Raw genomic sequence first — 13,724 nt, forward strand, 5'->3', positions numbered from 1 at the left:
ATTGATATATCGAACCGCTGAAACGTTGTCCATCCGAAGGAGGACACAGCAATTCCCCTGATCCTTGAGAAGGCTCCTGACCGCAAAGGAACCTGCGAGTAATTCTAGGCAATTTATGTGAAGAAGTCTCTCCTGATCTGACCATTTCCCTCCTGTGGAAATCTGACCTATCCTGGACCCCCAACTGGCTCTGCTGGCATCTGACTCGAGAACTACGTCCGGAGAGGGCCCAAAGTTCACTCTGCGATGCATCCATATGTTTGAGCCACCAAAGAAGCTCCAATCGGGCCTCCGGGTCCAACTTCACCTTCTGGGCATAAAACAGACTCTTGCGCAAATGTCTTCCTTTGAGACGTTGAAGAGCCCTGTAATGAAGAGGCGCCGGAAATATAGCTTGAATGGAGGTGGACAACATTCCCACTACGCTCGCTAAATGCCGAAGGGACACAATCCCCAGCCTCAGGATGAGGCGAATTTCTTTCCGAATTCTCAGGAGCCTGGAGTCTGGGAGAAGAAGGATGCACTGCTTTGAATCGATATTGAAGCCCAGAAATTGGATACATTGAGTAGGACAAAATATGGACTTTTTGGCATTTAGAACAAATCCTAGATCCTGCAAAAGGGGGATTGTCAGATCCAATTGAACTTGCAGAATACGGAGATCCTGGGCTGGGAGAAGAACGGGAGAAAAGCAAACTGCCACAGATGACCCCCCCCCCCCCCAAAGGAACTGAAGAAACTCTTGATGAGGGGGAAAACAGGGACTACCAGATAAGCATCCATGAGGTCTAATATGACCATCCAATCCCTTGGAAGCAGCGTATCCTCAGAAGATGAATGCCCTCCATTTTGAAATGATGGTAAACTACAAATGAGTTGAGGGCTCTGAGATTTATCATGGGCCAAACCCTTCCTCGGGTTTCGGAAACCAGAAAAATTGTGCTGAGGAACTGAGAAGCCTTGAAAGTGGCCGGGACTACTGCACCCTTGAACACCAGCTCTTGAATCTCCGTGTCCACCAGCTTCTGCTTCTCTTGATTGAACACAGGAGGTGGAGGTGGTGATAGTTCACATAGAGGAGAGTAGAAATCTATCTGAAATCCCTGCACAGTCTGTAACACCCAAGGATCTGAAGTGAGCCTTTCCCAATTATGCAGAAATCGTACCAACCTGCCCTCCAAACCTTTGTGGGAAGAAACATTTACGAGACGAGATAATACCTGGAACGGGTCTCACTCTACCTGCACCTCTGCCATTCCGACCTCTCCACTGAGTTCCTCTCTGGTGATAGAAGGTCGTCTGCGCTCCTCGAGCAGAGGAAGAATAATGGGCCCCTCTAGAGGCGTATTGTTGTGGTCGGTTGGAGCCCCTTAAATAGGAGCGGCCAGAAGAGCGGGCTCTCCCTCGTCCGGCCTTATCAAAAACTCGAAGTGCAAAAACCTTTCTTATGTTTGTCTGGGCCTTGTCCAAGGCCATAAAGGTGTGGACATAAGCAGAGAGGTCCTTGATGAATTTATCCCCAAAGAGATTTCCTTGAGCCTTGGGACCCGCCTCTCCATCCGCCATATCCAGTAATTTGGGATCTATGCGTCTAAGGAGCGCTTTGCGTCTCTCCTTCGAAATACTTGAATTAGCGTTGCCGAGCAGGCAAACAGAACGCTGCACCCACCCCCTAGCGCTTCTACATCTATTTGTGACTCATTCATGGCCGCTTCTTCTGCCAGTTCGAATATTTGGGTCAAGGGCCCCAACATGTCCAAAGGTTTATCTTGACAATTCTTAAGCGCGCCATCAACTCCCTTCTTCGTGTCTTTACCCATTTGGGACAAAAAGGCCACCATGGATTGATCAATAACAGGAGTTATTGCCACCTTGTGAGGAATAACTGGACGTGGACATTCTGAACGTAGTTTATTCCTGTCCTCACTAGGAAGAGCCTTCCTAACCCAATGGTGAAGGAAAGAGGAGACTGCCCCAGACTGGCACCATTCAGCAGATATAGGGTGTTGAATGAGTGAGGGATCAAAAAACAGGACCCCACTGTCATCTAACAATTGCTCCTTAGGAGTCTGGGATAGCCCCACAGATGAAACCTTTCTTTTTCTCCTCTAGGGAGGGGAATCTGAATCTTCAGAGGAATCAGGGGATGACAAAGGTGTAGAGGTCACCCTAATTGGGGCTGAAGCTTGAGCAAAGCCCTCACCAAACTTACGTTTTAACGCTCTAATAGGGGAATCGGGGGAAGAGGGAGAACTCTGAAAAGGGCTGAGTTGCCCTCGCAAATGAGTTGTTTTAGTTGTGCACTTTCTGGGTGCTGTAGTAGGTCCTTGAACAGGAGTAGGATTTTATTAATTAGCCGATCAAAAGCTGAGGCTAAGGTTGAATTTAGATTCAACAGAGCCGAATCCATGGAATCCTTTATGGCCCTGGAGACCGAAGGGGGTGGGACCAGGGAAGCCTCCCCCAACCCCCTCATTCCTCACTGGGTCTATCAATTTTCTTCGAAGCTGCCCTAACCTGGGTACTGGTATCTACCGAGGGAACCCCCTGTGTACCTTTATTTGACTGCATTTTAAACCGCAATGACAATGGAATGAAACAGGAAAAAACACAAGTGGCACCAACCCAACAGAGGACCAACCAGGCCCAACCCATCAAAAGAATCTCACCTAAACTCTGTGGAATTGTATGAATATATGAATATATATTTCTTCCAGAAAATATATAATTAAATAAACTAAGCCAGGTAGAACCCAGGACCAACAGGGAGAAAACACACAGAGTCACTGAATTAGGGAATATTATCCCCCAAACTCGCGTGAGCAACAAAAGTTTAAGACACAAAATAATACTGCCTGAGGCAGCTATTCATAAACCACGCCGAGCAGGCGAAGAGAAAAAAAAGGAAACTCTTTAGTAATGAAATGTGTGTCAGAGCGCAACGCGCTCACGCCGCTCCACACCAGGGGAGCCATTGTATTTTGTAAATAATGAATTGTGCATCCACGCCGAGCAGGCGAGCTGAAAGCAGGGGAGGGAGGCGCGAGCAGTGCTGCTACAAATAACACCTTTCGCCAAGCAGGCGAATGATAATTGTTGAGGGCGGAGGAGGGCGGGAAGGAACAGAAAAAGGAGGCCGACTCAGGGCGTGACTGAGGCGAGGAGAACGCTTCACGCCGAGCGGTCCCAACAACAAAGATAATTCCCAACGTTCGAACGAGCGAACGTAATGTAAAGTTACACTAGCTAAGCATAAAAGCACAGAAACAATGTATCAATAAACACTCTCCTCGCAGAAAGGACGAGCGTGTATACGAAAGGACTTATCTTGTGCGTAAGCAGCAAAGAAAGAGGAGTTGCTGTTAGAGTAAAGGACACTTATGGGGGTGGGTTCATCCTCATTGGTTAAGGGGCTGGTTCTGAGCCTCCATCTTGGACTGGGTTCCTGCACTGTGTGCTTATGGTTTATGTGTTTTTCTGTTTTAAATAAGAAAAAGTTACTGTTTAAACTAAGTTTTTCTTTGCTGCTATTTTTGTCAGTAGTAAAGATTGAAAGCATAATACTCGCCTCCTTGTCGTGCCATAGAATATAATTGCTACTGCTTTATTACTCAGTTCATCGTAACATTTGTAATGCGCAATGAATTCCCATTTCCTCCGGCACTGCTAATGGCTGTCGTGTTGGCAAAGCCCTGGTGCCCTTATATAAATATTTACCAAGTTTCCCTTTTTTTGCTCCATGTGCCCTCCCTCCCACTGACCTGTCTCCACTGGGAGCTGCGCGCCATCACTTTCACCTCAAGACAGTGTTCAAGGGCTTTGGTCAGCCATGGGGGTACCATGGGGGTACTGATGCATGAAAGACTTTCACAGCCCTGCTCGAGGGGAGTTCAGGACACTCAATGCATTGACAGGGAAGTGTGTTACTGCGCAAAGCGTTCGCCCTACATACAACGCAACGCTCGCAATAAATAGGACGCTGTGACTGAGCCACATTTATGCTGCTAATGCTGTCTCAGCTGCACATCTTCAATTAGTGTTACCCTGCCCAGGTGGGTGAGTTAAAAGTGTAAACAATTGCATGTCTGTTTTCACCAACAGGTTGGTGAATTGGTAAACAGCCTTACAGAGGCACAACCATTTTTTAATTGGTATGATTATTTCACTGGCTGCTCGCAAGGAAAGCACTTTTCAATTTTGGGCAGTCTCAAATATGGACTGGCGGTGTTACGTTTCATCTTTCCCCATTGAGGATTGCATTCTAATGTGCACCACCTGCTTGGTTTATTAAACAGCTATAAGGAGGATTTGTCATTTTGAATGGTTATTTATTGAACCTGCTGCTCGCAGATTACTCAGTTTGCAGTTGCAACTATGGGTTGGTGGCATAACATTCATCATCACAAAAGAACCTGATTCATGCATGGAGCGAGCAGCTCTTCCACCCTATGGGTGCCAATTTTGTACCTGCTCTGGGAAGTTAAATTCTTGTGGCTGAGGTCATTCGCCTCAGAAATTCCAGGTCTGTGCTCGCTTTGGCAGCACATATACTAAAATTGGAACGATACAGAGAAGATTAGCATGGCCCCTGCGCAAGGATGACACGCAAATTCGTGAAGCGTTCCATATAAGAAAAAAAAAGAAAAAAGAAAAAAAAATTCCAGGTCTGCCAGTAGTGGTCCTATTATGCATGGGATCTTTAGGGAGTATAATAAGCATGGTCACCACCAGTTAATATATGCATTTGCATGTATGGACCTTCAGATAAAGCACCAGAACAGGGGGATGGCTCCGGGCTGGGCACGAAGAACCATAAAGCCCCTAGACCATACTGGAGGTGGCCAAACCTCAAACTGTTACTTGTAAGTAACAAGCAAAGGAAAGCATTCCAAGTAAATATGGGACCACCTTTTCGAAGCTGTTCAATAATCCACTGAGCCAGTGGTGAGCACGGGCGTGCAATTACCCTACACCTGGGTGATGATGAATGTTATAAACGTGGACAACACACTGTGCACACCTTGATTTGGACGATCTTATTTCATATAGGTTGTATATTTTTATATATATCTAGAGATATTAAACAAAGTAAAGGTGCGGGGGAGAGGTGCTCAGCCTTGGTACCTAGGCTGGAGATAGAGGACAAAAGAGAGTGTTTTCCTATTAGGAAAGCTTCGTCCCCTGCACACTATCTAAGAGGCCAAAGCCTAATGGTGATTAGAGAATCGTTAAAAATGGAAAGTCTTTTAAAGGCATTTCAGATATATATTCAAAATTTCACTAAATAATTAAATTTTGACAACTTGAAGGATAAATTCATAAGCAAGACGATTTATTATTCATACAAGATGGTAGGCCCAACGCGTTTCGAGTAGCAAACAACTCTTCATCAGGGGCATTTTTTCTTTAAGAATAACATTTCTATAAATAAAAGAAACATTTTAAATTTAAAAAATATAATATTTTTAGTCAATAAGCAATTTCGAAAGCAACAATTTCAAAACAACCTCAATTCAAGGACATCTCTGAGATACATGTCAACACACAGATCCTGGACTTAAAGTGTACAGTGCATAATTCAAATGGACTTAATTGTTTTAGAGTGTTTAACAGCCTTTAGAGTGAAACCGTTATCAAAAATTGACAAAAACTTAAAACTCTTAATTTGAATCAAAACAGATACATTTTTCATCAAAACAGATACATTTTTTCGTACAACCAGGTTATTACTGGTGCTAAATGCCTGTATATGCTATTCACGGAGAGAATAATTCAATACTCTAAGTGTTTTTGAACAAAAATGGATAAACTGAAGTTGTCACATAAGGAACAATTATAGCTAGTTGTTCTTACCTATTTAAAATAGGCCAAAAAAGATGGAGTGTCTTGTATGGCCATAGATGAAAGTGTTCCTGAGATGATTTCGCAAAGTTTGTTCTTGACCTGTCGTGAGATCTGGTCAAAGAAGCAATATTCAGATAAGGAGAAAGACGCTGTCTTAATGACAAGAATATAGGTATCTGGTTGTCATGGTTATGCATAAGTGAAAGCACACTTACAAGTCTTTGGTTGAACAACTGGTCCAATGGCAGAGCTGACCAGTCAATGGTCACTGGGTATCTTAATCTGGTAAACGGTTAATCAATGAAAACTAATCCAAATCAACTGTTTCCAAGAAGAGTAACGTAAAAAACCAAGGTGGTAGAGGTAAGTAAAGGAGACACGGGGTATTTTTTTAGAAAAGCTGTCACGGACCAAGTAAAGGCTATGTGGCCAGAATGGAAATGGTTAGTCTCTTATTATGATTCTACATACAAGTGTTTGGCAGAAGAAAAGCTTTATTCCCCAAAGTACCTGGCATAGAACAAGTTAAGGCTATGTGGCCAGATTGGAAATAGTAAGTATCTTATTTCGATTCTACATAACTAAGTGATACCAATAAAGTGATAAAGTCCAAGTCAACTTACTTCTCTTCCTTTTTTACAGGTCCCAAAATGGAGCAACATCCAGACCGGCGAATGCTGTGGAGGCGTCTGCCATTTTGTGATGGAACTCGTCTTTATGTACCTTTCGGACAAGCTGACGTCATTCGTGCATGTGCGAGTGACGTCACTGTTGTTTATATATTGAGTGAGTGACGTTGTTCGCGCGTGCACATGCAACGTGTAAATAAAGGTGTCTATGTAATCAACATGGAATATTAGGCGATCAGGTGCTCCAAGGGGCATGTTGTCTTGTTACAGCTAGAAAATAAGTGGGAAACGATTCCAATGAAGGTGGAAAAGGTGCATGTCACATTATAGGTAATGACTCCAACTTAGTGACGTCAATCGCACATACGCGTTGTACGTCCACCAAGTTAAATCTCTATATGTGTGTTAAAACACTTAGAGGGGAGAATGAAGAAGATAAGCCAGTGATAGGTTTGGTGCAAATGGCTGTCTGTATTTTGACTAACGTCATGTTTACACGTTTGACTAAAAATACAAATTAAATTTTATCGGATGTAACTGTGAGGCCTTATTGACTGCTTTTCAAAGGTCCACAGGACATGCTTGGGTAAATGAGGGTTTTAAACCTAATGATAAGTAGAAAAACCTACATGGGCACATGGTCATAGATGCAAAATAGTCATGGAGTACCTGCCTGATTATTAATGGTTAAAGAAATGGATATCTTAGTGTCGACCATTATCCACATTTAAACATGTGATTGGCCTTTTTGACAAATCTAGGACCTTGTGTAAACCATTATACACTTTTTATCATGTTGTGAACCTTTTTGACAAATATAGGCCATTGTGTTAGCACTACCCCAATTGTATGGGTGTACAATCTAAAGCAAAAGCATCACTAAAAGCAGTTTCTTGAAGATGAAAATCACAAGTGAATTGACAGCAGATAATGTAACTAAAACACTCATTTGCGAAGAAAATAAAGGTCTTTGTTCTAATATTCGATACCCCAGTAATGCTAGGGTATGTTTGATGAGAGAATCTATTTAAAAACAAAGAAGCAATAGTAACCTATAAGGTTTAAACTGGTAGCAGCAATTGGTTTACTTTCATAGATGTTAAAACTTTAGAGGAATGGTCCAAGGTAATAGTCCTCATTCCTGCCTAGTGGTGTCATTGCGTCAAGCCGTTGGATCCAAAAAAGTTCTCTTTGTAAAAGTTGTCTTTGTAAATCGCCACCCCTCGGGAGTGGGTGTATTACTTCCAATATGATCATTTTCATCTGTGAGATGTTGTGGTTATGGTCTCGGAAATGTCTAAATACAGGAGATTTGATATTTTTTGTTCTTATGGAACACTTGTGCTCTGTCCATCTTTCTTTGGCTTTTCTGTTGGTTTCTCCTGTATAATAGACTCCGCAGGGGCAACGGATGGCATAGATGACGTTTTTGCTGTCACATGTAGCATAGTGTCTCAGACTGATTTTTTTACCTGTATTGGGATGTCGTACATATTCTCCTTTAATGATGTTGTTGCAATGTTGGCAGTGGAGACATGGAAATGTGCCTGATTTTTGTTTAGAAAATGTTGTTTGTAGTGTTTTTTTTGGTCTTTCCGCTTTAATGAGTTGGTCCCGTAGATTTCTTCCTCGTTTCAATGCCATCATAGGGGGATCTGGAAACAATTCTTGTAAGGTTTTATCTGACTTAATCAGGTCCCAGTTTTTGTGTATTATTCTTTTGACTTGAAAGTTTTGTCTAGAGTATTTCAATGAGTGAATCAAATTTTTGGGAACTGGTTTACTGTTGCTTGCTAGGAGTTCTTTTCTTTCCTGTGTTTCGGTTGTTGTTATGGCTTTCTGTATTGTTTCTCCTGGGTAACCTCTTTCAATGAATCGATTCCGCATGGTTTCATATTCCATCTGTAATGTGGTAATATCAGATGTAATACGTTTCACCCTTAAAAGTTGGCTGTAGGGGAGGTTCTCCTTTAAATGTTTCGGATGAAAACTGCTATGATGTAAGCAGCTGTTAACATCTGTTGGTTTCCTGTATATTTTTGTCTTAAGACCTGGTCCATGTATTTCCACTGTAACATCCAGAAAATTAACTGAAGGTTTCCCAATTTCAATTGTGAACCCGATTCTTTCATTGCAGGTATTTAAGTATTTCCAGAATTGGAGAAGTTCACTTTCTGTGCCTAGCCATATACCAAAAATGTTGTCAATGTATCGTTGCCAGCATTTAATTTTTTCTTTCCACTGTTGGTTTTGTAGTACAAATTTCGTTTCAAATTGGTACATGAAAATGTTGGCATATGAAGGTGCCACTGATGAACCCATTGAGGTTCCTGAAATGTGTAAATAAAATGTTCCATTATGTCTAAAGTAGTTGTTATATAGAATGATGTTGATTAATTCTATAGCTAGTACTTTGTGAATGTTGACTTTTTTGTTTTCTAGTAGAAACCATTCCAATGCTTCTATCCCTTCTCTGTGTGTTATTGAGGTATATAGACCGTTCACGTCCATTGTGAAAAGAATTGGGCTCTCCTCTGTGAGATTAACAGAGTTGATGATGATGTTCAGGAAGTGGGTGGTGTCCTTTAGATAGGTTTGAGTGCTTTGTACAGCTGGTTGTAGTGCCGTGTCCAAATATATGGCTAACGGCTGAAAGATACTTTCTATCCCCGCAACTATGGGTCTGAAGGGAGGGTCAGTGGCATTTTTGTGGATTTTAGGTAATCCATAGAAAACCGGAGTCACTGGACATTTTTGTATCAAAAATTCAGCTGTCTTTCACCTTCATATGCCAACATTTTCATGTACCAATTTGAAACCAAATTTGTACTACAAAACCAACAGTGGAAAGAAAAAATTAAATGCTGGCAACGATACATTGACAACATTTTTGGTATATGGCTAGGCACAGAAAGTGAACTTCTCCAATTCTGGAAATACTTAAATACCTGCAATGAAAGAATCGGGTTCACAATTGAAATTGGGAAACCTTCAGTTAATTTTCTGGATGTTACAGTGGAAATACATGGACCAGGTCTTAACACAAAAATATACAGGAAACCAACAGATGTTAACAGCTGCTTACATCATAGCAGTTTTCATCCGAAACATTTAAAGGAGAACCTCCCCTACAGCCAACTTTTAAGGGTGAAACGTATTACATCTGATATTACCACATTACAGATGGAATATGAAACCATGCGGAATCGATTCATTGAAAGAGGTTACCCAGGAGAAACAATACAGAAAGCCATAACAAGAACCGAAACACAGGAAAGAAAATAACTCCTAGCAAGCAACAGTAAACCCGTTGCCAAAAATTTGATTCACTCATTGAAATACTCTAGACAAAGCTTTCAAGTCAAAAGAATAATACACAAAAACTGGGACCTGATTAAGTCAGATAAAACCTTACAAGAATTGTTTCCAGATCCCCCAATGATGGCATTCAAACGAGGGAGAAATCTACGGGACAAACTCATTAAAGCGGAAAGGTCAAAAAAAATACTACAAACAACATTTTCTAAACAAAAAGCAGGCACATTTCCATGTCTCCACTGCGAACATTGCAACAACATCATTAAAGGAGAATATGTACAACATTCCAATACAGGTAAAAAAATCAGTCTGAGACACTATGCTACATGTGACAGCAAAAACGTCATCTATGCCATCCGTTGCCCCTGCGGAGTCTATTATATAGGAAAAACCAACAGAAAAGCCAAAGAAAGATGGACAGAGTACAAGTGTTCCATAAGAACAAAAAATATCAAATCTCCTGTATTTAGACATTTCCGAGACCATAACCACAACATCTCACAGATGAAAATGATCATATTGGAAGTAATACACCCACTCCCGAGGGGTGGCGATTTACAAAGACAACTTTTACAAAGAGAACTTTTTTGGATCCAACGGCTTGACGCAATGACACCACTAGGCATGAATGAGGACTATTACCTTGGACCATTCCTCTAAAGTTTTAACATCTATGAAAGTAAACCAATTGCTGCTACCAGTTTAAACCTTATAGGTTACTATTGCTTCTTTGTTTTTAAATAGATTCTCCCATCAAACATACCCTAGCATTACTGGGGTATCGAATATTAGAACAAAGACCTTTATTTTCTTCGCAAATGAGTGTTTTAGTTACATTATCTGCTGTCAATTCACTTGTGATTTTCATCTTCAAGAAACTGCTTTTAGTCATGCTTTTGCTTTAGATTGTACACCCATACAATTGGGGTTAGTGCTAACACAATGGCCTATATTTGTCAAAAAGGTTCACAACATGATAAAAAGTGTATAATGGTTTACACAAGGTCCTAGATTTGTCAAATAGGCCAATCACATGTTTAAATGTGGATAATGGTCGACACTAAGATATCCATTTCTTTAACCATTAATAATCAGGCAGGTACTCCATGACTATTTTGCATCTATGACCATGTGCCCATGTAGGTTTTTCTACTTATCATTAGGTTTAACACCCTCATTTACCCAAGCATGTCCTGTGGACCTTTGAAAAGCAGTCAATAAGACCTCACAGTTACATCCGATAAAATTTAATTTGTATTTTTAGTCAAACGTGTAAACATGACGTTAGTCAAAATACAGACAGCCATTTGCACCAAACCTATCACTGGCTTATCTTCTTCATTCTCCCCTCTAAGTGTTTTAACACATATACAGAGATTTAACTTGGTGGACGTACAACGCGTATGTGCGATTGACGTCACTAAGTTGGAGTCATTACCTATAATGTGACATGCACCTTTTCCACCTTCATTGGAATCGTTTCCCACTTATTTTCTAGCTGTAACAAGACAACATGCCCCTTGGAGCACCTGATCGCCTAATATTCCATGTTGATTACATAGACACCTTTATTTACACGTTGCACGCGCACGCACGAACGTCACTCACTCAATATATAAACAACAGTGACGTCACTCGCGCATGCGCGAATGACGTCAGCTTGTCCGAAAGGTACATAAAGACGAGTTCCATCACAAAATGGCAGACGCCTCCACAGCCTTCGCCGGTCTGGATGTTGCTCCATTTTGGGACCTGTAAAAAAGGAAGAGAAGTACGTTGACTTGGACTTTATCACTTTATTGGTATCACTTAGTTATGTAGAATCGAAATAAGATACTTACTATTTCCAATCTGGCCACATAGCCTTAACTTGTTCTATGCCAGGTACTTTGGGGAATAAAGCTTTTCCTCTGCCAAACACTTTTATGTAGAATCATAATAAGAGACTAACCATTTCCATTCTGGCCACATAGCCTTTACTTGGTCCATGACAGCTTTTCTAAAAAATACCCCGTTTCCCCTTTACTTACCTCTACCACCTTGGTTTTTTAGGTTACTCTTCTTGGAACAGTTGATTTGGATTAGTTTTCATCGATTAACCGTTTACCAGATTAAGATACCCAGTGACCATTGACAGGTCAGCTCTATCATTGGACCAGTTGTTCAACCAAAGACTTGTAAGTGTGCTTTCACTTATGCATAAACATGACAACCAGATACCTATATTCTTGTCATTAAGACAGCATCTTTCTTCTTATCTGAATATTGCTTCTTTGACTAGATCTCACGACAGGTCAAGAACAAACTTTGCGAAATCATCTCAGGAACACTTTCATCTATGGCCATACAAGACACTCCATCTTTTTTGGCCTATTTTAAATAGGTAAGAACAACTAGCTATAATTGTTCCTTATGTGACAACTTCAGTTTATCCATTTTTGTTCAAAAACACTTAGAGTATTGAATTATTCTCTCCGTGAATAGCATATACAGGCATTTAGCACCAGTAATAAGCTGATTGTACGAAAAAATGTATCTGTTTTGATGAAAAATGTATCTGTTTTGATTCAAATTAAGAGTTTTAAGTTTTTGTCAATTTTTGATAACGGTTTCACTCTAAAGGCTGTTAGACACTCTAAAACAATTAAGTCCATTTGAATTATGCACTGTACACTTTAAGTCCAGGATCTGTGTGTTGACATGTATCTCAGAGATGTCCTTGAATTGAGGTTGTTTTGAAATTGTTGCTTTCGAAATTGCTTATTGACTAAAAATATTATATTGTTTAAATTTAAAATGTTTCTTTTCTTTATAGAAATGTTATTCTTAAAGAAAAAATGCCCCTGATGAAGAGTTGTTTGCTACTCGAAACGCGTTGGGCCTACCATCTTGTATGAATAATAAATCGTCTTGCTTATGAATTTATCCTTCTAGTTGTCAAAATTTAATTATTTAGTGAAATTTTGAATATATATCTGAAATGCCTTTAAAAGACTTTCCATCTTTAACGATTCTCTAATCACCATTAGGCTTTGGCCTTTTAGATAGTGTGCAGGGGACGAAGCTTTCCTAATAGGAAAACACTCACTTTTGTCCTCTATCTCCAGCCTAGGTACCGAGGCTGAGCACCTCTCCCCCGCTCCTTTACTTTATTTAATATCTCTAGATATATATAAAAATATACAACCTATATGAAATAAGATCGTACAAATCAAGGTGTGCACAGTGTGTTGTCCACGTTTATAACATTCATCATCACCCAGGTGTAGGGTAATTGCACGCCCGTGCTCACCACTGGCTCAGTGGATTATTGAACAGCTTCGAAAAGGTGGTCCCATATTTACTTGGAATGCTTTCCTTTGCTTGTTACTTACAAGTAACAGTTTGAGGTTTGGCCACCTCCAGCATGGTCTAGGGGCTTTATGGTTCTTCGTGCCCAGCCCGGAGCCATCCCTCTGTTCTGGTGCTTTATCTGAAGGTCCATACATGCAAATGCATATATAAACTGGTGGTGACCATGCATATTATACTCCCTAAAGATCCCATGCATAATAGGACCACTACTGGCAGACTTGGAATTTTTTTTTTTTTTCTTCTTATATGGAACGCTTCACGAATTTGCGTGTCATCCTTGCGCATTGGCCATGCTAATCTTCTCTGTATCGTTCCAATTTTAGTATATGTGCTGCCGAAGCGAGCACAGACCTGGAATTTCTGAGGCGAATGACCTCAGCCACAAGAATTTAACTTCCCAGTGCAGGTACAAAATTGGCACCCATAGGGTGGAAGAGCTGCTCGCTCCATGCATGAATCAGGTTTTTTCTTCTCCCCTCTTCCTCACCATTGGGATAGCCTAACATCTCCCATTACGCCAGAGTAGTTTGGGAATCCGGTCGGGTGAGGGGTTTGGTAAGTACTCTTACAGCAACGTCG

At 40.9% G+C, this 13,724-nt stretch overlaps 2 non-coding genes across 2 annotated transcripts; one reads left to right on the plus strand and one right to left on the minus strand.

Annotated features, from left to right (window-relative positions):
• Nucleotides 1-4,526: 4,526 nt before the first annotated feature.
• On the plus strand, nucleotides 4,527-4,633 carry LOC138448191 (U6 spliceosomal RNA). Its single transcript, XR_011260038.1, has one exon. It is a non-coding gene; the product is annotated as a U6 spliceosomal RNA (small nuclear RNA).
• Nucleotides 4,634-13,385: 8,752 nt separating this feature from the next.
• Nucleotides 13,386-13,492, minus strand: LOC138448204 (U6 spliceosomal RNA). The gene has a single exon (XR_011260050.1). It is a non-coding gene; the product is annotated as a U6 spliceosomal RNA (small nuclear RNA).
• Between the last annotated feature and the right edge of the window lie 232 nt (nucleotides 13,493-13,724).

Source organism: Ambystoma mexicanum, chromosome 3q, assembly GCF_040938575.1.
Source record: "Ambystoma mexicanum isolate Mex_15411 chromosome 3q, UKY_AmexF1_1, whole genome shotgun sequence".
Taxonomy (NCBI): Eukaryota; Metazoa; Chordata; class Amphibia; order Caudata; family Ambystomatidae; genus Ambystoma; species Ambystoma mexicanum.